Source organism: Carcharhinus amblyrhynchos, chromosome 19, assembly GCF_965287045.1.
Source record: "Carcharhinus amblyrhynchos chromosome 19, sCarAmb.v2.hapA, whole genome shotgun sequence".
Classification (NCBI taxonomy): Eukaryota; Metazoa; Chordata; class Chondrichthyes; order Carcharhiniformes; family Carcharhinidae; genus Carcharhinus; species Carcharhinus amblyrhynchos.
The window spans coordinates 52,467,829-52,490,142 of record NC_137342.1 but is presented as its reverse complement, the minus strand read 5'-3'; the positions used below and the strand labels follow the sequence as shown (position 1 = coordinate 52,490,142).

Genomic DNA, 22,314 nt, shown 5'->3' with positions numbered 1-22,314 from the left:
CCCGATTGGAGCAGCAGCGTTTCGGGTGCGATAAGCCCCACCCACAGCGCGATTTAAACTCACAATTCTTTTTCAGGCTGAGTGCGAATGGGAGAGCCTGAAAGCAGATTTCTGAGTCGGATTTGAACTGCGCCCAGGTTCAGCACGGAGAATCAAAATCGGGCCCTTAGTTGTATTAAAAACCACCATCAGCAGAGTGAAGAGGTGACTCACCACTACCACCTAAAGGACAATTGAGGAAAGGCAGTGGTGTCGTGATATTGTCACTGGACAATGGGTCCAGATACCCAGGGTAATTCTCTGAGGATCTGAGTTCAAATCCCACCAAGGCAGATGGTGAAATTTGAATTCCATAAAAATTTGGAATTAAAAATCTAACTATGACTATGAAACTATTGTTGATTATTGTAAAAACTCATCTGGTTCACTAATAATCTGCTGTCCTTTCCTGGTCTGACCTACATGTGACTCTAGACCCCTGCAATGTGGTTGATGCTCAACTGTCCTCTGGTGGAATTTAATTCCAGATTCATTCAGTTCACTGAATTTAAGTTTCCCAGCTGCTGAAATGGGATTTGAACTTACGTCTTTGGATCTGCCTATTATCTGTTTATATTATAAAGCCAGAGTTTAAATGCACATTCCAAAGATGCAGGATTTTGTTTGAAGGTTGGGCGCTTTACAACACATCCCCTTGGTGAGTTTTTCAAAATGCTGCCATTTCACCAAAGGGAATTTGGTTTCATTGATCTTATCTCCTTCCTCCTGATGTGACAAGAACATCCCATTGTGACATCCAGTACAACCATCCAATTTACACTCTGTCCAACTGAAGCACACATTAATATTAAACTCTCTTCAGTGAGTCACAGTCTTTAATAGTGGGGGATTGGGGTGTCAAAGCCAGGTATATCTCATTGATATTGCCATTACTGCTGAAATATAAACACATTATTACTCATGGAGTGACACAGTGGCACAGTGATTAGCACTGCTGCCTCACAACACCAGGGACCCCTGGTCTTGAGTGAATATCTGTGTGGAATTGCACATTGTCCCCGTGTCTGCATGGGTTTCCTCCAGGTGCTCTGGTTTTCTCCCACGGTTCAAAGATGTGTGGCTTAGACAAATTGGCCATGGTAAATTGCCCCTTATTGTTTAAAGATTGTAGATTAGGGGAATTAGCGGGGTAAATACATGGGGTTACGGGGATATGACCTGGGTAAGATGCTCTGTTGAAGAGCATGGCCAAATGACCTCATTCAGCACAAGAAGAATTCTATAATTCTATGATATCAACCATGCTGCTCACAATTATCCCAGAAGGAAATTTGCTGAAATGCAATGGGAGGTGGGAATGTCATTCATATTTAATATGTGCTGAGCTGTTGGTACAGCTGGACAAGCCAATCTCCCACCCACATTGAAAAGCAAAGAAAGGCTTGCATTTATATGGTGCATTTCACAACATCAGCTTAATCTGAAGCATTTTACAGCCAATGAAATGTAGTCACCAATGTAATGTAAAAAATGAACACAGGAATATCCCACAAACAGCAACATGATACTGTTCATGTTATTCGCTGTGGTGTTGGCTGAGGGATAAATACTGGCCAGAAGGATAATTTCCCTTCTCTTCTTTGCAATATTGCTATGGGATCTTTTACATCCTCCTGAGAGAATAGACGAGGTCTCAGTGTAACCTCTCCTCCAAAGGATTGTTCTGCTCAGGGAATTCTGGGGTAAGATTGTTAAAGTCAAAAATCAGAGCTTGGGGTGTAAGTTACAACACAAATAAAAAATACCACCAGCTCATTTATCCTGGTCTTTGATTAGAAAGAGTCAGCAGTGTTAACACATTTAATGCAGCTTTCTCATTCAGTTAAACACAAGGAATGTTCTGCTGAGCAACACTCCTAAATACATCCAAACTTCTCATCCCCACAGACACTCGTCCCCACAGACACTCAGCCCCACGGACACTCAGCCCCACAGACACTCAGCCCCACAGACACTCAGCCCCACAGACACTCAGCCCCACAGACACTCAGCCCCACAGACACTCAGCCCCACAGACACTCGTCCCCACAGGCACTCGTCCCCACAGGCACTCGTCCCCACAGACACTCGTCCCCACAGACACTCAGCCCCACAGACACTCGTCCCCACAGACACTCGTCCCCACAGACACTCAGCCCCACAGGCACTCAACCCCACAGACACTCAGCCCCACAGACACTCAGCCCCAGACACTCAGCCCCACAGACACTCAGCCCCAGACACTCAGCCCCACAGACACTCGTCCCCACAGACACTCGTCCCCACAGACACTCAGCCCCACAGACACTCAACCCCACAGACACTCGTCCCCACAGACACTCAGCCCCACAGACACTCAGCCCCAGACACTCAGCCCCACAGACACTCAGCCCCAGACACTCAGCCCCACAGACACTCAGCCCCACAGACACTCAGCCCCAGACACTCAGCCCCACAGACACTCGTCCCCACAGACACTCGTCCCCACAGACACTCAGCCCCAGACACTCAGCCCCACAGACACTCAGCCCCACAGACACTCGTCCCCACAGACACTCAGCCCCACAGACACTCAGCCCCACAGACATAGCCCCACAGACACTCAGCCCTACAGACACTCGTCCCCACAGACACTCGTCCCCACAGACACTCAGCCCTACAGACACTCAGCCCCACAGACACTCAGCCCTACAGACACTCAGCCCCACAGACACTCAGCCCTACAGACATAGCCCCACAGACACTCAGCCCCACAGACGCTCAGCCCCACAGACACTCAACCCTACAGACACTCAGACCCACAGACACTCAGCCCCACAGACGCTTAATCCCACAGACATAGCCCCACAGACACTCAGCCCCACAGATGCTCAATCCCACAGACGCTCAGCCCCACAGGCACAGCCCTACAGACACTCAGCCCCACAGACACTCAGCTGACTCACCAGTCTGGCTGTCATCCTTGCCCTCCTGTCCCTACAGGAGCCACATTTCTTTGCCTCATCAGATCATGTTGCATGCTAAAAATATTGCATATTAGTGTAAAAATAAATTGTCAACCGACTCCCAGTTAGCAATCTTGCACTCGAGTCCCCTTTTGATTTTACACATTCCAGTTTGCTAACGAAACGTGGCCCCATGTGGCTAGGGAAAATGTACCACAAACATTTGCTGGACAGAAGTTCAGACTTTTTTTATAGGATTTAAAGCTTTCAGCCACAAAGCCATTGAATTCAACATCAAACCACATAATATTGCTATAAGCATTCAAAAATGGTGGCAGCTGATCAGTAACAGATGGAAGCTGCGGATAATTCTTCCTGCCTTATTCGGTGTAATTTATTCTACACAGTCCAATTAACCTGCTAAAAAGCAGTCACAAAATTTATAATATAGCTCCAGATGTCCACATGTTCTTCTTAATTATATTGAACACTCATTGAAAAAGATTCACTCTTTCTGTTGTTTCGATGGGAGGGAGCTTGTTCTTTCAGCTTTAGCTGAAATTAGTAGCACATGGAAATTCAAAATGATGTAATTTCTGTTGTTCGGGCACCTCATTCTTCAGCCTATTATTTACTGCATATCTTTCCCCTCTGGATTTCGGAATCAGTTAAATACAGATGAATAAAACTACTTTTTCTCACCACTGGAGTGGATTCGGGTCAACACACTCAGTTATTGAATGAAAAATGTAAATGTCGCCACAGCCTTAGAGGGTCCCAGGCTATTCTCCCCTTTGAGACAGAGATAGAGAGAGAGCTGACTGGTGATAATCTAAACTGAGGATCACCACATCTCAGGCCAGGAGCAAGATTGAGAAGGTGAGACCTTCACGAATAACCGTAGCCAGTATAGGATTTGATCTCATGCTGTTGGCATTACTCAGCAGCACTTGCCAGCTGTGCAACCAACTGATCTCACTCATGGTTGGGATGGGGGGAGTGGTGGGGAGTGGGGAGGGAGGGGAGGTGGGACGGAGCTGTACAGAAGGAATTGGGGTGTTGGGCGGAAGGATGGATGCCAAGGACAACCCCTGAAGAGTGAGCCCGCATCCTTCCCTCCCCAGCCATTCAGCATTGAAGTTTGAAAAACAGGCTTCCTACTCCTGCCCACTGCCCATGACAAATGTTTGGTGGCTTGGCATCTTACCATGGTCAATTGACTTGGCAGCAAACCTAAATAACTTTTAATTATTCATTAAAATACGGAGGGTGGGCTGCCACTTGTGGTGGTTGTTGGCTGAGCTCATTTTGTCATGGGAAAAACAATTGCCAGAGGCATGTAAAATTCAGCCTGGCAAAAACAAAATGTCCACTATTGAACCTACCAGAGAAAGCAGTGTGTTAACAAGTTCAGATTCTATCTTTTTATCTGGACCTGAGGCAACAACGCATCGAAAGAATCTCCATCTCCAAAGTCATAGAATCCCTGCAGTGCAGAAGGAGGCCATTTGGCCCATTGAGCCTGCACCGACCACAATCCCATCCAAGCTCTATCCCCATCACCCCATGCATTCACCCAGCTAGTCTCCTTGATGCTGAGGGAAAGTTAGCATGGCCAATCCACCTAACTTGCATATCTTTGATCCCCAGTTATCTGAAAGATCTGGGCCTTGAATGAGTCCAAATTGGTTTGGAAGGCTGGATTTCTGATTGACAGAATCACAGTGTGGAAAAGGCTGACTGGGTTAGGTGGGTTTCTGCTGCATTGCCTCTAGTGCTCAACCTTGAAATAATTTTAAACAATGGTCGCTTTGATCAATGCAGACTTTGCATTTCAGCAACATCAGATCCTGCCTTTTGCTGGTCCTTAGCCATAATTTTTTATAATTAATTAATTTATTCTCTTCTCAGAGCCAGCCCTGATGCAACGTAATGTGGATGGTACGGTGGCATAGTGGTTAACATTGCTGCTTCACAGCATCAGGGACTTGGGTTCAATTCCAGCCTGGGTCACTGTCTGTGTGGAATTTACACATTCTCCCCATGTCTGCATGGGTTTCTTCTGGGTGCTCTGGTTTCCTCCCATATTCGAAAAATGTGTGGGTTAGGTTGGCTGACCATGCTAAATTGACCATTAATATCAGGAGGATGAGTGGGGTAAAAATGTGAGGTTATGGGATTGTTGTCGGTGCAGGCTCGATGGGCCGAATGGCCTCCTTCTGCACTGTCAGGATTCTGTGATTCGCACATTCTGGCGCTGATTTGGGAATCTGTTTTTTCCAACTCAATATCTGATTTAAAAAAATGACAATTTCAGGACACTGAATTATTTAAAGGTTTCTCAGGGCCGGCTATATCCTAAAATTTAAAAGTTTTAGCTCACCCCTGGTAAGTCTGCTGACTCTGTACTTTGGGGATTGAAACTGGACATCTAAGAGGTTCTACAGATTCTTCTACTGCATTGAGGAATTTTATATTTCTGCCTTCAGCTTCCAAGCATTTCTTTAGCACTTTGCTCTGACAATTTTCCTTTGTGCATCTGTGTCTCAAGCTTTCTTCAGATCAGAACGTTTTCTCAAATCTTTCTGTAATCTTGCAGCATTTTGCCTTTTCTCTGCAGCTTTTGCAGAGTTTTGGGTTTTTCCATTCACTATCACCCTGGGGCTGCAGGGTGTTGGATACAGTTTAGTAAATCCTAATGAAGTCTTTGTAGTCTAAAGTAGGTTAACTGTATATATTTGTTAACTACAAGCACTATGCACATATATAAAGAGTTTAAGCTTGAAGCTGTCTCCTTGCTTCCTTGTACACACACCTTTGTCCAACAAAGACTGACCCCAAGTGTGGGTCATGTGTTCACTTGTATCACTGGGTAGGCTGTACTGTACTCCATCCCACGTTAATCCGATATGTGTCAGACCCTTATACTACACAGGCCTATATTTGTGTCAATCAAATTTACATATGTTATATAGGCTGGAATTTTCCAGTCCTCCTCTCTGACAGAACCTTGCCCTTCCAGTGAACTCAATGAACTTATCTCTTATCACTGCACACTCCAGAATTTTTGAGGGATATTTGATTTGGTTTGATTTGTTATTGTCACATGTATTAACATATAATGAAAAGTATTTTCTTGCGTGCTATACAGATAAAGCATACTGTTCATAGAGAAGGAAACAAGAGAGTGCAGAATGTAGTGTTACAGTCATAGCTAGGATGTAGAGAAAGATCAACTTAATGCGAGGTAGGTCCATTCAAAAGTCTGATAGCAGCAGGGAAGAAACTGTTCTCGAGTTGGTCGGTATGTGACCTCAGGCTTTTGTATCTTTTTCCCGAAGGAAGAAGGTGGAAGAGAGAATGTCCGGGATAAGTAGGGTCCTTAATTTTGCTGGCTGCTTGGCCAAGACAGCAGTAAGTGTAGACAGAGTCAATGGATGGGAGGTTGGTTTGCGTGATGGATTGGACGACATTTACAACCTTTTGTAGTTTCTCGCAGTCTTGGGCAGAGCAGGAGCCCAGACCAAGCTGTGATACAACCAGAAAGAATGCTTTCTATGGGGCATCTGTAAAAGTTGGTGAGAGTCGTAACTGACATGCCAAATTTCCTTAGTCTCCTCAGAAAGTAGATGTGTTGGTGGGGCTTTCTTAACTATAATGTTGGCATGGAGAACAGGACAGGTTGGTAATCTGGACACCTAAAAACTTGAAGCTCTTGACCCTTTCTACTTTGTCCCCATTGATGTAGACGGGGGCATGTTCTCCTTCACGCTTCCTGAAGTTGATGACAATCTCCTTCATTTTGTTGACATTGAGGGAGAGATTATTGTTGCTGTACCAGTTTACCAGATTCCCAATCTCATTCCTGTACTCTGTCTCATCATTGTTTGAGATCCAACCCACTATGCTGGTGCAATCAGCAAACTTGAAAATCAACATTGTTTTTGTCTTCTTCAGATTGATCTCCATACTTTTCATAAAATATATTCTCCATCAAATATCTTCTCTAAACATCTACATTGGTTCATGCGCAATGACACACTCCGTGAGTACAATTTTATTCTTATCTATTTGTGGAAGCAAATATAAGGGAAATGTTTCTGAATAGACTGAAAAAAACCCATTGACAGCAGTTTGAGTCTCATCAAACCAGAATGTTCACCAGGTTACAACACAGAAATACTGACAACACTCAGAGTCAGGGATCGGAAGCTATACTTGTTACTACAATACCCCTTTGAAGAAAATGTTTTCTGGAGAAGAACATCTATTTGTGTTTTTATATAGTTTATTTAATGTATAAATATTTTTCATATATAGTATTGATATATATATTATCCCCCAGGTATACCAATATTCATAAACACAACAATCTCCTTTCCATGGTTTATGACATTATCTGAATAGTTTATTATTGTCTTGACACTTGCTCTTAGCTTTTTGTATCCAGCATACGCAGCAGATTTTAACCAAATCATTCTTTGGTGCTGGAATCGTCAATTTGCCACAAATAAGGGTTGCTGTCACTTTGTTTAATCAAAATGATGAATGGTCTGTATCCATTAGTTCCAGTTTGTTAATGTGAGTAATAGGATTAACTCTTAGAGCAGATTGAAACACTGGTCTTCCCTCGTGAGGCTGGAGTTTAAACCTCTGAGAGGTGGAGAAGAATTCCTGTGCCAAAAATAGCAAAAAGATGGCACATTATTTAGTCTACCTCAAATATTCTTAAAACAAGGATGCATTTTTTATGGGTCCACGTGCTTCCCAAGTTCTGTGGATTGTGTATAGTGCTGCAATATAAATATACTTTCCGACGTTCCATGAGCATTTTGATGGAAATTTTGACATCAGCAAATATCATTCAAACATGAGGGCGTCCCGAGATTGAGTGACTGCGTGCACACAGGCGTCCCGAGATTGAGCAATCAACACAGGCTCAACCAGGAGTTAAGTCTCAAATAATCCTGGCACTTTCCACCCAGAGCTAATTCAAATGAAAGATGGAAAAGAGATGGAATGTAAGTTAGCGGTGAAGGATGTATGCCCTCAGCGCACCCAGCTGGCACCAATACTGGTGACAACTTCTCTGTTTGCTGTGTTTCCTGACGATTTATCTGCGGCAAGGCGTGAGATGTTGGTGATCGAGGTTTTCCTATCAACGGTACATTATTCAGGGAGCTGGGAACGTTCTTGGCAATGAGCTTGAAATGTGCCATAATCTCATCAAATACACTTTGAATGCTGACTAGCTGTGAGGTGTTTTGGGATATTTTTGAGTTGTGTGAGGAGCTATAGCAATGCAAGTTTTCCTTTTCCAGCCCATGACAAGTCGAGGCGAGGGGATTCTCCACCTCCATTTCTGGTGGGCAGGATTGGTGGAGAAGGCAGAGGATTGAGGGGAGTCCCAAAACAGCTTTCACGCAGGTGGGATTTCCCCATCCGTCCCCACACTCTGCCAGTAACAGGATTTCCCACTATGTAATGGGTGCTAAGCAGTGATGCTCAGACTGCACCAGGAGGCAGTGCCAGTGGGGTCTGTGGGGGGAGGTGCCAGGGGTTCCTTGTCCGTGAAGGATGAAGGATTCTGTGATGGCAGGGGAGGAGGGGGGGAGGCGGAGGGGTGGTGCGGGGTGGTCATTTTCCATGGGGTTGAGTTTTTTTATATTAAAAATAGCACTCTGATTTTATTTAAACTCAGGATGCTGGTGGGGAGGACTCATTTGGAGTCCATCCTGCCAGTATGAGATCATGGGAACCACCCCCTGGAGCTTTTTCAAAGATTTGGTGGGGAGAGCTGGCAGTGGAAGCAGAATTTGGAAGTTGAGCATGGAGTGATCATTTTTCCCTAAGGGATCCTTTACCACGAGATCATTAATTAATCCCATCTCACTACACAATCCCAAATCTAAAACAGCCTACTCCCTGGATAAAGCCTATTCCCTGGTCGGTTCAACAGCAAATTGTTCTAAGAAAAAATCTCTAACTTCATGGCTCTCCCTCGAGGCTATCCTTATTAATTTGATTAATCCATTCTATACCCATTTTGAAATCTTCATGATTATTGTTGTATCTTTCTTACAAACCCCCAGTATTTCTTGGTTTATACTTTGTCCTACTATGGAACTATTATTACAGGACCAATAGATTAGTCCCATCAGGGACTTCTTTCCTTTGCTATTTTTTATTTCTTATCAGACTGATTCCACTTCTCGATTTCCCGTGTGTGTACCATTCCTCACTACAACACTGATCCCTTCCTTCATCAGCAAACTAACACCACCTCCTTTGCATTTCTGTCTATCCTTCTCCAGTACAGAATGCCCTTGGATATTCAGCTCCCAGACATGGGGTGGGATTTTACGAGAATGATCCCAAATGTCCAGTGTCCAGCTAGCGTGGAAATGGGAGAGTTGCAGGTCCACTTTTTGGGTGATTTTTTACTGCCCAGTGGGCAATGCCAAGGTCCTCGGCCTCTCTGGGACATTCAAAGCTTCCGGTTCCACCAATGAGGCCAACACGACTGTCCCTGTTCATGGGGAGCGGGTGTTTTCCTCGCTGGAGAGAACCTCTCCCAGTGAGGCCATAACGGCAAAAGATCCCGGATAATTCAGGCTCACGAATACCTTTGAAATTAGTACTACAACAAATGAAAATAATTTATTCAGCCTCTCACCCCTTCCGGCAAGAGGTGTACCGTGCCGGAATTCCGGCTCTCGAAAGACCAGAGAAGCGAGAAATTGGGCTTGATCCTGATTTCTTGGCTCTCGTGCAATGTTACTGGTTCACTCTGCCCATTGATGAGTGAACCGGTAAAATTCCCGGTGTAGACACGGGTGGGGGGGGGGTGCGGTGGTGGTGCGAGCAGGGGTAGTGGTAGAACGTGTAGTCTCTGTACAGACAGTGACCTGAGGCCGGAATCGAACCCGAGTCCCTGGTGCTCTGAGGCCGCAGTGCTAACCATTGTGCCACCGTGCCACCTCAGATAGAAAGCTGGAAATGCACTAAGCAGATTGTACTCTGCAATGTCCTACAAACAAATCATTTGTTTCAGAGATGCTGTATGATGGTTACATCCTGTCCAGGACTTTAGCAACCATTCTTCTGCTCATGTGGCCATGTAATCTGCTGTATCCACCTGAAAGGGAGAGTGAGGCTTCTCTGACATTGTGGCACTCCCTCTGTGTTAGGACTCAAGTGTGTTCAATTCTCTGAAGTGACTCAGAATTGAGAGTGCTCCAATGAACCATGGCTAATACTTTACACTGCCTCACATCACTGAGTCAGCGAGGAACCCACTAACACGATTCCATTATTTACTGAGTTCATTCATCTTCCACAGCGATGATCTCACCGGCTTCAGAGGAGCGCTCAATCTCTGACTAATGCACAAATATACAATACAATCCTTGGCGTTGGCCCTCAAAATGGTCCCTTGCAGAGACATAGCAGGATTGCTCTGCTGAAAATAACAATATATTACTTTTAATACAAATATTAAAATGGCATTGCTGTGGACTCTAACCCAAGCAATGTCAATTCAGGAATGCTAATCTTCTCACAAATTATCCTGCAACAAATCCATATTTAACAAACAACATGTTGGTCAATGTGATAAAGAGCAGCAATGAGTGAAACAGGAGACCTCTCATGAAGAATGTCAGACTTGGATATATTGCGAGCTTTTTATTCAATCAGGCAATGAAACAAATATTGAAGATATCCAGAGCTGGGATGGAGACCAACACTCTGTGGTGAAGCAATCTTACAATAATTTGATTAGTGGATCAAAGGCAGGAAAAGTTGGAACCAGTCGCTGAGTGAGTGTGAGAACATCTGTGGAAAACTAACAAATTCAAAAGGCAAGAGTTATTTTGAAGAGGGATCTTTAAGTACTTGTAACATTAACCCGTCTGTTTCTCCATCCATAGATGTTGCCTAATCTTGTCTTTTATTTTATAATTGCTGTTGTGAAGTACTATTGGGTCATTTCATTGGGTTAAAATTACTGAAGATTAAATGGAAGTTGGTGTTTAAAGTGCTTCCTTATTAAATTTCAGAATTCCAGGATCTGCACTCTGTGTTTAGTGAAAGGAAAGTTGTCATAGCCCCAGATAACCATTGGCTGTTCTCCTCTTTGATAGGGGGAGCTGATTGGTGGTGATTTAACCTGAGGGTCACCACACCTCAGGCAAGGGGCAAGGCTGAGAAGGCGGGACTTTGTGAATAAGTTCAGCTGGTACAGGAATCGAACCTGCACTGTTGGCGCATTTTGTATCACTCACCATCAGCCCAGCCAACTGAGCAAAACTATCCAATCATTAATGAAACATCAAGATTAGAATTATTTGTAATTTCTTGGAACTGACGGTGTATTAATCAATTATCAATACCAAGGAAAACATTTTTAAATGCAAACCACTGAAAGTAACATTGTGTACACACATTGTCAGACTGTGTAGTGACACTGTGTACACACACTGCCAGACTGTGTAGTAACACTGTGCACACACATTGTCAGACTGTCCAGTAACACTATGTACACACGCTGCCAGACTGTGCAGTAATACTGTGTGTACACACCCTGTCAGATTGTCCAGTAACACTGTGTGTACACACCCTGTCAGACTGTGTAGTAACACTGTATACACACCCTGTCAGATTGTGCAATAACACTGTGTACACACACTGTCAGACTGTGCAGTAGTCTATCAGTTTCCTTTTTAAATATATTCAGTGACTTGGCCGCCACTGCTTTCTGTGGTAGAGAATCCCACTGGCTCATCATCCTCTGAATGAAGAAACGTCTCCTCATCTCAGTCCTATATGGCCTACCCTGAATCCTGACTCTGTGATCTCTTGTTCTAGTCCCTCCCTGTCCCCCTCACTTCACCAGAGGAAATATCATCCCTGCACCCAGCCTGTCCAGCCCTGTCAGAATTCCAGATGTTTTAATGAGATCCCCTCTCATTCTTCTAAATTCCAGTGAAGACAGGCCCAGTTGATTCCATCTCTCCTCATACGACAATCCTGCCATCCAGGACCAGTCTGGTGAACCTTCACTGCAGTCTCTTTGTGGCAAGTTTTCTTAGGTAAGGAGACCAAAACTGTACACGATACTCCAGGTGTGGCCTCACCAAGGCCCTCTTGAGTTCTCTGAATTTATCCAAAGTTTAGGGTACAGTCAGAACTAGTTGAAACAAAACCCTGTCAGAGTGTGGAGTTGTTCTTATCAAATTTCAAAAAGAATTCATTCCAATCCTGACTGGAAGTTTTTTTGATGAAAAGCTGGTGTTGTCCAATGGAATTAGCTTCATTCTGATAGGCTGCCTGCACTTGATGGCAGTGCCATCATCTTTCTCCCAAATCTGACAGCGATTGAATTCCAGGCAATCACATCAAATCAATAAAGCAGCAGGCTATTGGAAAATGAAAATGAACAATCTTGATGTCACAATTGCCCTTGAGTCACACTATTGTCAGAATGACAATTAGCCTCAATAATCTCCACCAAACACACAGAAAATCAAACTATCGGGGTCACTATTTTCTTTTAAAAGGTAAATCAACACCATGGGTGGCATTCTTCAACTTTGAGACGGTGGTGGGTACCTTTCCTGCTGGACCAGATCCCACACTGGATTCTGCGCTTGGAACCTCATTAATTATGAATGGGTGTGTTCCTGTCTGAGAGACCTGGCAGCTGAATTGTCTTCTCACACTCAGCTGCTGGGTTCAGAGGTCATGGCACCATATTTAAATCCCAACATCACTCCTACTACTCTCTCCAGCCGCCTGCCTTCACCGGACCGTGCAGGATGTCGGCAACCCAGAGGGAAAAGGCTAACAGCCTCAAAGAAACTGTTCCTCAACTCAACCACCCTTCCCCCAAACCCACCAGCTGTAAGGTACTCGTGCCCCGCTTGGACCTCAATCCAGCTCATCTGGAGTCTCGATGCATCCCCTTTTAGTAAATGATGTGATATCACTTTGACCCCCTTGCCTGTGAGCTTTTCATGAAGCCTTATTGGAGTTCAGCTTCCTTCCCCTCAAGCCTTTCCTCTGCCATCCATTGTCCATCTTCTCCACCCACCTCTCTGCCCCTCTGCCATCATGAGCCCTCGCCCTGCCCATCCTCCTTGTACAAACCTCCATCCACATTTCCCCCATGCCCTTCATCAGGCTCCATCTCACACTCCATCCCTGATTGACCTTTGACTGCATGAGTCCCGCGGCACATTGCTGTCCAGTTAGACACTGCAGTGTGGCACCAGCTGGGGAAGGGAGCCCCTTACCCCTAGCCCCAGGCTCTGTATCAATCCGAGATGGTGACATAGGAGTGTCCATGGTGCTGTCCATGAAGACCAGCCTGGAGTGGAAGGGGAGGCAGGATCCATTCTGCCTGGCAGGTGGTGAACAGCGAGTCGGGAGCAGTGCAGTGCTACGGCAGAAAGGTTTTGTTTCATTTACCTCGACCTCTCTGCTGAATCAAGCACTGCTCTTTATACAAAGAATAAAGAACAGTACAGCACAGGAACGACCCTTCCGCCCTCCAATCACGTTGTCCTATCTAGACCAACTACCTGTATCCCGTTATTCCCCGTTTGTGTCTATTCAGATAAGTCCTAATCTAATTGCCTCAATCAGCAGTGCATTCCAGGCCCCCATCACTCTCCCCCACACATCTTCACTGAACCTTCCCCCCTTTACCTTGAACTTGTGCCCCCTTGTAATTGTCATTTCTGCCCTGGGGAAAAGCTTCCAACTGTTCACACTGTCTATCGCTATCTATACCCCTCATCATTTTATAAACTTCTATCGGGAGGGTTTAAACTAGTTTGGCGGGAGGTGGGATCCAAAGAGGTAGGTAGACAGAAGAGAAGTGTGAGGACAGCACAGAAATTAAAGAGAGCACATTAAGCAGTAAAGGCAGTGCCAGTAATCCTGGTATCAGACAGATCAGATAAAAGCAAGACAGAGAGCAAGCAAAGTCCAGATTAAACTGCATTTATTTCAATGTAAGAGGCCTGATGGGCAAAGGCAGAGAGACTCAGGGCACTGATGGGTACATGGGGCTGGGATATTATATCAATTACTGAAACATGGCTAAGGGAGAGACAGGACTGGCAGCTCAATGTTCCAGGGTACAGATGCTACAGGAAAGATAGAACCGGAGGTAAGAGAGAAGGGGGAATTGCACTTTTGTTTAGGGAAAACATCACGGCCGTACTGAGAGGGGATATATCCCAGGAGTCGGCCACTGAGTCTATATGGATAGAACTGAGAAATAAGAAGGGGGAAATCACTTTGATAGGGTTGTATTATAGGCCCCCAAATAGCAGGAAATTGAGGAGCAAATATGTAAGGAGGTTACGGATAGCTCCAAGAAAAATAGGGTGGTAATAGTCTGAGATTTTAACTTTCCCAACATTAACTGGGACAGCCATAGTATTAGAGGGTTGGATAGGGAGGAACTTGTGTGTATTCAGGAGGAATTTCTCGTTCTGTATGTGGATGGCCCAACCAGAGAGGGGGCAAAACTCGACCTCCTCTTGGGAAATAAGGAAGGACAGGTGACAGAAGTGTTAGTGAGGGATCACTTTGGAACCAGTGACTATAATTGTATTGGTTTTAAGGTAGCAATGGAGAATGATAGGTCTCCCAAAAGTTAAAATTCTAAATTGGGGCAAGACCAGTTTTGATGGTATCAGGCAGGAACTTTCAAAAGTTAACTGGGGGAGTCTGTGGGAAGGCAAAAGGATGTCTGGTAGGTGGGAAGCTTTCAAAAGTGTGTTAACCAGGGTTTCGGGTAAACACATTCCTCTTAGAGTGAAGGACAAGGCTGGCAGAAATAGGGAATCCTGGATGACTCGGGATTTTGAGGCTCTGGTCAAGAAGAAGAAAGAGGCAAATGACAAGCATAGGCAGCTGGGATCAAGTGAATAGAGTTAAGAGAGAAATCAGGAGAGCAAAAAGGGGACACAAGATAGTTTTGGCAGATAAGGCAAAGGAGAATCCAAAGAGCTTCTACAAATACATAAAGGACAAAAGAGTAACAAGGGAGAGAGTAGGGTCTCTTAAGGATCAACAAGGTCATCTGTGTGCCAATCCATAAGAGATGGGTCAGATCCTAAATGAACATTTTTCATCAGTATTTACTGTTGAGAAGAGCATGAATGTTAAGGAACTTGGTGAAATATATAGTGATGTCTTGAGGAGTGTACAGAGAAGGAGGTGCTGGAAGTCTTAAAGCACATCAAGGTAGATAAATCCCTGGGACCTGATGAAGTGTATCCCAGGACACTGTGGAAGGCTAGGGAGGGAATTGCAGGTCTCCTAGCCGAGATATTTGAATCATCAATAGTCACGGGTGAGGTGCCTAAAGATTGGAGAGTGGCAAATGCTGTGCCTTTGTTTAAAAAGGGCTGCAGGGAAAAGCCTGGGAACTACAGGCCAGTGAGCCTCACATCTGTGCTGGGTAAATTGTTGGAAGGTATTTTGAAAGACAAGATCTATAGGTATTTAGATACGCAAGTACTGATTAGGGACAGTCAGCATGGCTTTGTGAGTGGAAAATCATGTCTCACAAATTTGATTGAGTTTTTTGAAGGGGTAACCAAGAAGATAGGTGAGGTCAGTGCTGTTGATATTATCTACATGGACTTTAGCAAGGCCTTTGATAAGGTACCACATGGTAGGTTGTTGCATAAGATTAAATCTCATGGGATCCAGTGTGAGGTATCTAAATGGATACAAAATTGGTTTCTTGACAGAAGCCAGAGGGTGGTTGTAGTGAATTCCTTTTCAAACTGGAGGCCTGTGACCAGCGGTGTGCCTCAGGGTTCAGTGCTGGGCCTACTGTTATTTGTCATTTATATTAATGATTTGGATGAGAATATTGGAGACGTGGTTAATAAGTTTGCAGATGACACCAAGATTGGTGGCACAGTGGACAGTGAAGAAAGTTATCTGCAAATGTAATGGGATTTTGATCAATTGGGCCAGTGGGCTGACGAATGGCAGATGGAGTTTAATTTAGACAAATGCAAGGCAATGCATTTTGGTAGATTGAACCAGGGCAGGACTTACTCAGTTAATGGTAGGGTGTTGGAGAGAATCCCAAAACAAAGAGATCTGGGGGTACATGTTCATAACTCCTTCAAAGAAGGCATTCGGCATGCTTGGTTTCATTGGTCAGAACATTGAATACAGGAGTTGGGACGTCTTGTTGAGGTTGTACATGACATTGGTAAGGTCACACTTAGAATACTGTACAGTTCTGGTCACACTATTATAGAAAGGCTGATATTAAACTAGAAAGAGTGCAGAACAGATTTGCTAGGATGCTACTGGAAATTGATGGATTGAGTTATAAGGAGAGGCTGGATAGACTGGGACTTTTTTCCCTGGAGCGTAGGAGGCTGAGGGGTGATCTTTTAGAGGTCTACAAAATAATGAGGAGCACAGATCAGCTAGATAGTCAATATCTTTTCCCAAAGATAGGGAAGTCTAAAACTAGAGGGCATAGATTTAGGGTGAGAGGAGAGAGATACAAAAGTGTCCAGAGGGGCAATTATTTCACACAGAGGGTGATGAGTGTCTGGAACAAGCTGCCAGAGGCAGTAGTAGAGGCAGGCACAATTTTATCTTTTCAAAAGCATTTAGATAGTTACATGGGTACAATGGGTATAGAAGGATATGGACCAAATGCGGGCTATTAGGATTAGTTTAGGGGTTTTAAAAAAATAGGGTGGCATAGACAAGTTAGGCCGAAGGGTCTTTTTCCATGCTGTAAACCTCTATGACTATGACTCTAAGTTGCCCTTCAGCCTCTGTCTTTCCAGGTAGAACAATCCCCGTTTATTCAATATCTCCTCAGACCAATATAGTGTCAGATTGTTCAAGATTGGAAGATCCAATGGGATGCTGACGGGTAACAGTTTTAATGAGCATTCTTGGGATGCAAATAGGGTTCATGCCAACAGCCAGTGGGAGAGTGACCTGCCGTTAACCCATTATTAACGCAGAGTGGAAAAATGATTTTATGTCAGTGACTTTCCAACCTTTTGGTTTCCCTTGGATTCTCTGCTCTTGCCTGCCACCAAACCCCCCACAGGCTTGGCAGAGCTCCACCCCATGGTTTTAATAAATGAAACACACATTCATTTAATTCAAGGATGGCATGGTGGCACTGTGGTTAGCACTGCTGACTCACAACGCCAGGGAGCTGGGTTCAATTCCAGCCTCAAGTCACTGTCTGTGTGGAGTTTGCACATTTTCCCTGTGTCTGCGTGGGTTTCCTCCGGGTGCTCCGGTTTCCTCCTACAGTCCAAAGATGAGCAGGTTAGGTGGATTCGCCGTGTTAAATTGCTGCTTTGTGTCAGGTGGATTAGAGGGTAAATACATCGGGTTACAGAGACAGGGCCTGTGTGGGATTGTGGTCGGTGCAGGCTCGATGGGCTTATTGGCCTCTTTCTGCACTGTAGGGATTCTACGATTCAAATTTAATCATATTCCTCTAGTAAAAGACACAGTGCTTGTGTGAAACTCTACTTTGCAGCATTAGTAGAGGCATATGTAGGTCATCAAACATTCCAAATGACAAAGTACTTTCCATTCTCAATACAGCAACAACAACTGTAAATCAGCAGCAGGATGAGGTAATATCCACTGAACAGAATGGACGTGTCATTCATGTCAGTAAGTTTTGCTGAATCTACAACCAGAAATAAAAACGATATTTTATAAAAAGATCTCTTTTTAGTCTAAAGAGACAAAGGGATAAATCAGATCAGAATGAATCACCTTGCCTCATTACCAACCTGAAAACTAAGGCTATCTGCTGGAAGTCTGACTGTTCATTGCCTCAACACTGAACAGCGAATGGCCTCATGTGAGACAGATGATGCCATGTCGAAACAAACACAAACAATCTTACCTCGGAGATTCAGATTCTTGGAGAAGTTTAATGAAGATTCGGTTTGTTTGAAGGCATCAGATTGCAAAGTGACCACAGAGACAGAGTTAGATACACAGCGCGGATCATGCATGAGGCTCCAAATGACCCATCACACAGGTTCATCCTAAGCCTGTCAATCACTGAGACAGTTTTAGTATCACCACATCCTCAGAACCACATGAAATCCTTCACAGAGGTTTACGAGAAACTGTTGACGTAATGTTCTATGAAGTGAGTTCTAAATATAGATATATTGTGATGGTCATTGAATTCCTCAGTGAGGTTTAGAATTCAAGTTACAGCTTTTCTGCTTCACTCCCGTCCTTGGATTATTTGTAAATCTGTATTGTTTAATTCCTGCCCAAATTCATACAGAAACGACTAAGAACTGAAAATAAACAATTGCACTATCTGGTAAATACACAAGCTGTTGTCATTCCAGTTTGATCAGAATAATAAACAGAGAATACCATCCCACAGACAAAAGTGGCAGTGTATTTCTGAAACTTAGCCTGATACTATTCAGTGGAGAAGGTTTTGCTCTCTGAGTTAAATACTTTGCTCTTGTTGGTCCTGTTTAGTAATGTTTACAAACTAAACAACTTCAGTAAATCAGCACTTACTTAGTGACTACTTAAGAAAATCATAGCTTTTTCCTGCTACTGACGAAAAGATGAGATTTATTCCAAATGGTCTTCAGCCGGAGGGCCTGAGGTGGCCTTTAAGGGTTTGGAGATCTGGGATGAATAAAAAATCTTTCAGATGCCAGTAACACTGAGACAGGGAATTCCCTGAATAACTGTGCAGAGACTCATCTCTGCAGTTTTCCATCTTCACACAAACTGGATCAGTATTAAACTTCTCAGAGACTCCAAACATCTGTGGTAACAGACAGAACATTCTGTGTGCAGCATAAAACCATTCAGCTCTTCAACATAGAGACAGTGAACAGTAAAGACCTTACACAATAGATTTACAGGTTGGGATTGAGGCAATGTTGGATGATGTAACTCTGCTATTGTTGGGAATAACCTGGAAATGCTTCACATTTGGATCAACTATTAAAGTTTATTTTTTATTAGTATCACAAGTAGCTTACATTAACACTGCAATGAAGTTACTGTGAAAATCCCCTAATCACCCCACTCTGGCGCCTGTTCGGGTACACTGAGGGAGAATTTAGCACAGTCAATGCACTTAACTGACACGTCTTTCAGACTATGGGAGGAAACCGGAGCACCCGGAGTAAAACGACACAGATACGGGGAGAACATGCAGACTCCACACAGACAGTGACCCAAGCTAGGAATTGAACCTGGGTCACTGGCACTGTGAAGCATCAGTGCTAACCACTGTGCCACCATGCTGTCCACATTTAAAACCTGAGTAAGCGAAAAAAGGACAGTGTTAAAGGCTTCTGTATCCAAATGTGTGCAGCATTTATAACAAAATGAGTGAATTGTTGGCACAGATAGAAATAAATATGTATGATTTGATAGCCTTGACAGAGACATAATTACTAGGTGACCAAGGATGAGACATGAATATGAAAAGGTATCTGACATTTCGAAAAGACAGGAAGCTAGGAAAAAGTGATGGGTTAGTTCTGCTAATTAATGATGTCATTAGCATTGTAGTGAGAGATAACGTTAGCTCAAAAGAGCAAGATGTAGAATCAGTTTGGGTAGAGATAAGAAATAAAGCTAAGAGGTCACTTGTGGAAGTAGTTTATAAGTGTCCTTATAATAGATACACTGGCGCCAAAAGGTAAAGTTGCTGCAGTTCCAGATGATCATACGCACTGATTGGTGGTGAGGATCACTACACCTCAGGCATGGCTGAGGGAACTGACTATTGTTGACCTGTTAATGTGCAATGAGATAGATTAATCTATAAACTCATGGTAAAGGAACTTGGAGGGAACAACACTCATAACATGATAGAATTGCGTGTTCAGTTTGATGGTGACAAGTGTGGATCTAAGACTAATGTTTTAAATTCAAATAACGGTATGAAGGCTGAGTGGACTAAAGTAAATTAGGAAACTAGGTTGAATGGTAGAACAATAGTGAGATAATGGCAGACTCTTATGGAGATATTGAATAGTTTTCAACAAAGATTTAACTAGTGAGAGAAGCGGATTCTTTGAGAAGTGTACATCATCTGTGATTAAATAATAAAGTTTAAAAGTAATATCAAATTGAAAGAAACATGGTACACATCTGCAAGTTAATGATTGGTCAGAATATTGGACAGATTTTAAGAACTAGCATAAAATGACTGGAATAAAACAATAAAGTGGAGGAAAGTAGAGTCTGAGAGAAAGTTGGCAAGTAATATAAAAACAACCAGTAAAAGTTTCTACAGGTATTTGAAAAAGAAAATTGTAATTAAAGAAAGTTTAGGTTCTCTAGGGAGTGGGTCTGGGGAATTGTTAATGCAAACCAAGGAAATGACAGAAGCTTTGAACAGTATTTTGCGTCTGTCATCTCTGTGGCAGACTTAGAAAACTTCTCAAAGATAATGAAAATCAGGAGATGAAAGGGAGGGAGGAACTTAAAACAATTACTATCACCAAAAGAAAAAGTACTGGCAAAATAATTCCATCTAAATGCTGACAGATCTCCTGCAGCTAATGGCTGAAGTCTAGGATCTTAAAATAAGTTGCTGCAGAAATAGTAGATGCATTGGTTATCATCTTCCAAAAAATCCTTTACTTCTGGAAGGGTCCAAACAGATTGAAAAATAACAAATGTAACAGCTTTATTTAAGAAAGGGTACAAATAGAAAGCAGGAACCTGCAGGGTCAGTTAGCTTCACATCTGTCATAGGGAAATTTATAGAATCCATGATTAAAGAGATTAGAGCAGACTGCTTAGGAAATCACAATGATATCCGGCAGAGTCAATATGGTTGTGTGAAAGGGAAATCATATTTATTAGAGTTCTTTGCGGAAATAATAAACCATGATGGATAAGGGGAACCTGGAGATGTTGGCGTACCTGTATTTTCAAAAGACATCTGATCAGGTGCCACATCAAAGGTTACAACAAAAATTAACAACTCATGGCACAGTTGGTAACAGGTTAACACAAATTAAAGGATTAGTTGGCTAACAAGAAGCAGAAAGTAAGAAAAAATTGATCTTTTTCACGTTAACAAGTCTTAATCAGTGGGGAATATCACTGAAATCAGTGCTTGTGGCCTCAATTATTTGAAATCTTTACCAATAACTTGGATGGAGGGTCCAAATGTATGGTCATTTGTCAATGACGCCAGGGCAGAGAGGAAAATAAGTTGCCAAGGAGGTAACGTGTCTGCAAAGCGACGTAGACAGGTGATGGTCGAAAAAACTTGCAGATGAAGTATACTCTGGGAAAATGTGAAATTGTCCACACTGACAGGACGAATAGAAAAGCAGTACGTAATTTAAATGAGGAGAGGCTGATAAACTAGGCTTGTACTCGTTAGAGTTTAGAAGAATGAGGGGCGATCTCATTTAGACGTATAAGATGATGAATGGGATGGATAGGATAGAGGTGGAGAGACTCTTCCCGCTCAGAAAGGACAGTAGGACTAGGGGGCACAACCTCAAGATAAAGGGGGGGCGGTTTAGAACGGAGTTGAGGAGGAACTTCTTCACTCAAAGGGTGGTGAATCTCTGGAATTCTCTGCCCGTTGAAGTGGTGGAGGCTGCCTCGCTAAATATTTTTAAGACGCGGGTTGATGGGTTTTTAATAAGAGAGGGGATTAAGGGTTATGGGGAGACGGCAGGAATGTGGAAGTGAGACACGACAGATCAGCCATGATCTTATTGAATGACGGGGCAGGCTCGAGGGGCTAGATGGCCTACTCCTGCTCCTATTTCTTATGTTCTCATAAATGGAGAGAGATTGCAGAACTCAGCATTACAGAGAGGTCTGGGTGCCTCAGTATGAGAATCATAAAGTTATTCAGCAGATACAAGTGATTAGAAAGTAAGTGGAATTTTGGTGTTTATTGCAAGGGGAACAGGGTGTAGAAATAAGAAAGTTTTACTTGCTGTACAGGACATTGGTGAGACCCCATCTGGAATACCCGGTACATTTTTGGTCTCCATATTTGAAAACACAGAGAAACATTAAAACTAGAAGCAAGAGGAGGCCATCTGGCTTTTCAAGCTTGTTCTGCCATTTATTTTGATCATGGCTGATCATCAAATTCAATATCCTGATCCCCCCAGGATGTAATTGTGTTGGAAGCTGTTCAGAGATGGTTCATTCGACTCACTCCTGGGGTGAGGGGCTTCCCCTCTGAAGAAAGGTTCAACAGGTTGGGCCCAGGTCCATTGCAGTTGAGAAATTGGTGTTGGAGGGGGGCGGGGGGGGGGGG

General features: G+C 43.6%; 1 protein-coding gene across 3 annotated transcripts in view; it reads right to left on the bottom strand.

The window, feature by feature from the left end:
• sema3ab (sema domain, immunoglobulin domain (Ig), short basic domain, secreted, (semaphorin) 3Ab) overlaps positions 1–22,314 on the bottom strand; it is a 366,890-nt gene that overhangs the window by 294,702 nt on the left and 49,874 nt on the right. Inside the window, exon 1 of one of the 3 annotated variants that reach the window (XM_080207781.1) lies at positions 17,923–17,958. The exons of the other annotated variants lie outside the window; for them this stretch is intronic. The gene's annotated coding sequence lies outside the window, so the exon portion shown is untranslated. Of the gene's footprint in view, positions 1–17,922; positions 17,959–22,314 lie in introns of those variants that run through there. 3 annotated transcript variants of the gene reach the window in all.